We start from the raw sequence: 3,874 nt of genomic DNA, 5'->3' as shown, positions 1-3,874 counted from the left end.
ATTAGATGCTCTATTTGGATGGAATATAAGGTTTTCTTGAGTGCACAGAATGTTATCATACTCATTTTAGCACTGGTCTCTAGCTTTATCTGAGAAACAGTATCTTGGATCAGAACACATTGTTATTATTAATAAGAAAAAATATAAAAGGCAGTATCATTAATTTACCAAGGAGTAAACTGGTATATGGTTTCACATATCAGATTCAAACAGATAAGCATATATTGTTTGCAGATAACAACCTCTTACAAGCAATTTCTGAAAAGCAACTTCGGAACAAATTAATTGTAGCAAAATCCCTGTTAGATTTCTTACAGCTTCTATTTAATAGTTAATCACCAGATCATTCCTTTGTACATCAAAGCTCTCCATGTCATATGACCTTGCCCTGACTGCACATCTGGGTGAGACAGGGGGCATTCCCATTCCCAGGTCACTCTGCTCCCTGCTATCCCTGTGGGGCAGAGCTGAGCAGAGCAGGACTCGCCACTCCTCTCAGATTTCAGCACACCAGACCAGCAGTGTCACAAGGATCTCACAGCTGCTGCTGAACTCTCTGGCATATAACCACAAAGTCAAACAAATCAGACACAGGCCCATTTAAAGTAATAAATAATCCTATAAATGACTCTGTAGCTAGTAAACCTCGAAAGCTCTCCAATGTGCTTGGGGGCTGAGTTAATTAGGTACCTAGCACAGTAAGAAGGCCCTCTTGCTTTCCCTTAGTGCCCTGGCCCCAAATGGAAGAGCAGGGCTGGAACTCTGCCATGACCAGACTGAGAGGAAACGTAGAAAGAGCAATACCTAATCCAAAATTAGTGAAGTACGAGACAACAAGGAAACAAAATCAAAATTAGCAAAAGAGGGAAACAGAGTTAAAATAAATTTCTATTGGGGAGTTCCTAACAAACATCATGTTTAAGAAATTAATCAATTTGCAGCAAAACAAAAAGAAGCAGAAATCTCCAGTGAAGATCTGGAAAGAAGAAGTTTTTAAGAACTTTGTAGAATAATATGGGTGCAAATCAGACATTAAAAAAAAATCAACAGTGTAGATATCAGAAGTATTAACAGAAAACACAGAAACCATCTTTGCAGAGTCAGAAGGTGAAACATAACAGGTGAGCATACACTCAGAAAACTATAGAAACACAGGGCTTTTCTGGACTGGGGTACACTAAACTACCTGCCTGAAAATACATAATTGCTGTTTCGCTCAGCCTCTCTGTAGATCTGTGCTCTGCAAGGATACCAACACTCCAGACAGTTGATTCTACTTTTCAGCTCCATGAGTTCTTTATGAGTCTACTTATCTGCAGAGCTTTTGAAATGCAGGGCTAAAGGTATTAAATTACACTTTGGAAAAAAATACATATTTTCCATTCCCGTGTAGCTCTAAAGCACTGAAGATACAGAGGTCTCAGTGAAAGTCTCACTTGAAAAATGTACACATTTGTCTTGGAAAGAACTTTTCCTCTGTTTCAATCTCTCTAAAATGGTGGATGTACTAGAGAAACGTAAGAATTGTTCACTGACCTGCAGAGGTTTATCCTATTTGTGTAGCTCTTCTCCTATTATTATAAATGGTGCTGTCAAAAGCCTTCCTGTGAAAATATAAGTAGAACATAGGCAAAAAAGAATGTTTTGGGCACTGTATGACAAACACCAAACTGAAAACAGAACTCTAAAACAAAACACAACATCTTATTTTTTCTAATAACACACATTTATTTACTCAGGACAAATTTTTCAAAGGAATAAAAGACAGTTCAAATTGAAAAAAACCTATTTTGAAAAACTGTACATCACATAGCTGTACCGCTAGCATACAGTTCTGACAGACATACCAGTATCTGGAGGCTCATGTGACTGAAATGGAGCCAAAAAAAACAGATATAAAAGCCTGGGCAAACATTGCAAGTAAAAAAGAAATTTAGGAATATTTCAGAAGATATCAAATGCCAATTACTTAACATTATTTTTGTTTCAGATCTCTGTAACCTGCATGCATTTAAAAATCAAGATAAATATGTTAATCAAATCTTGATTATAAAGCAGAAGGACTTTTTTCATAAGTCACCAGATGGGAAAACATGCAATGTCATATATTCTGTACCTCTGCATGAAGAAATCTGCTTTATTTTGTTTGAAGGACTAAACTGCTAAATTTGCTTACTCTCCACAGCTGTTTTGCTCCAAAAGGAGAGGCTGTTAAGTAATGGTAGAAACGAGCTGAAAAGCATGGAATTAGAATAGCTAGTCAGCCTTGTGTATGGCTGATTATGTGAGAGGGAGAAAGAAAAAATAAGAATGGATGTCTTTGTACTTTTTTGTTATAAGAAACAAAGTAAAGCATGATTTGTATTAGGACTTTTGTACTTGATTTGACTGCAATTTAAAAGTGATTCTGAGATCATGGCAATCTAAATATGGAGATATTTACTATAGATGAAAAGATTTATTTTTAATCTGAAGTAAAACATAAGAGCATGGAAAATGATTTAATTTACAGCATTCATAGACTCAAGCTGCCGTGCATGTGGTAAAGATTAAATACTTGAATAAGGACTGTTAAATTAATACCTTTGATAATACCCTTAGAATTACTATGAATCAAAAATATTTGCACTAACTCCTTGATATTTGAGATATCATTAAGACACAAAAGTCTTGATATCTTTTCTCATGGGTGAATTCCAAGTATAAGATGGTTCTTGAGTATACTGATGTAAAATACAACTTTAATTCACTCAAATGGATAATAGATATGTATCAGTGTTGTGATTTAACCCCACGCAGCTGCCCACCCACTCCCTGACCAGCAGGATCCAGGAGAGAATCAGAAGGGTAAAAGCCAGAAAACTTGTGGGTTGAGGTAAAGACAGTTTAATAGGGAGAGCGAAAGCTGTGCTCACATGCAAAGCAAAACAAGGAATTAATTCACTGCTTCCCATTGGCAGGCAGGTGTTCAGCCATCTCCAGGAAAGCAGGGCCCCATCTCACATACCGGTTACCTGGAAAGACAAACACCATCACTCCAAACATCTCCCCTTCTTCCCCTCCTGCTTTATATACTTAGCATCAGGTCATAGAGTGTGGAATGTCCCTTTGGTCATCTTTTAATATCATTGACTCTCCTGCATATATCCCCACTGATTGCATATATTCCCACTGATTACAAATGGAGCCTTGAACAGCTGGTTCAGCCCTAAGTTTAAATTATAAGCAGCTGATAATAGGTAAGACTTAATGACAGATCTTGTGAGTCCATTCAAAACACTAATTTCTGGCAACAATAGTTTCTGGAAAAACATTGTCACAGTTTCGTCTATTTAGGTAAGCTTGTCATCATTATCACTATGGTCTTAAGGTTTGATAGACGGTAAACGAGTTTAGTACAGTCCTTTTGTTTTAGTTTCTCAAATGATCATTTTGAGCTGTTCAAAGAGGAGGCACTGTTTGACTGCTTAAAAACAGTGAGTTTAATCAAACAATATATGAACATTCCCAGTAGCTTACCACAGTTAGAAATGTAACTCAGTAAAACTAGGAAAACTTTTACGAATGGAGAAAAGATGCATTGATAGAACTCCTGACCCACTAGGGGTGTGAGATCATCAGCTATCTCCTCCAAAGGATCTCAGGAGGGGGTGGATGTTTAAGAAGCTCCCAAAGAGCTTTGTAAAGGTTGTGTAAGGATTGTGGGCTATCAGATTCCTGAGAAAGCATATAGGGTTTCAGGGAGAAGCTTAGTAGGTCTCCTGAGTTTTGCAAGGATTGAGGAGAGCTTCAACATACCGCTGGGGAGATTTTATAGCCTTGTGTGACTGTTAAATCTAGAGAAAAAGAAGTACATCAACTTTCATTTCTTTTC

General features: G+C 37.2%; 1 long non-coding RNA gene across 1 annotated transcript; it reads right to left on the bottom strand.

Annotated features, from left to right (window-relative positions):
* Window positions 1-485: 485 nt before the first annotated feature.
* Window positions 486-2,226, bottom strand: LOC113964488. Its single transcript, XR_003533207.1, has 3 exons — window positions 2,117-2,226; window positions 1,537-1,604; window positions 486-556 (listed from the first exon to the last, which is right to left on the bottom strand). It is a non-coding gene; the product is annotated as an uncharacterized LOC113964488 (long non-coding RNA).
* Between the last annotated feature and the right edge of the window lie 1,648 nt (window positions 2,227-3,874).

Source organism: Neopelma chrysocephalum, unplaced genomic scaffold (genome assembly GCF_003984885.1).
Source record: "Neopelma chrysocephalum unplaced genomic scaffold, ASM398488v2 Primary Assembly neopelma1_42, whole genome shotgun sequence".
NCBI classification, from domain to species: Eukaryota; Metazoa; Chordata; class Aves; order Passeriformes; family Pipridae; genus Neopelma; species Neopelma chrysocephalum.
Note: the sequence above shows the minus strand (reverse complement) of the source record. Positions and strands in the feature narration are given on the sequence as shown.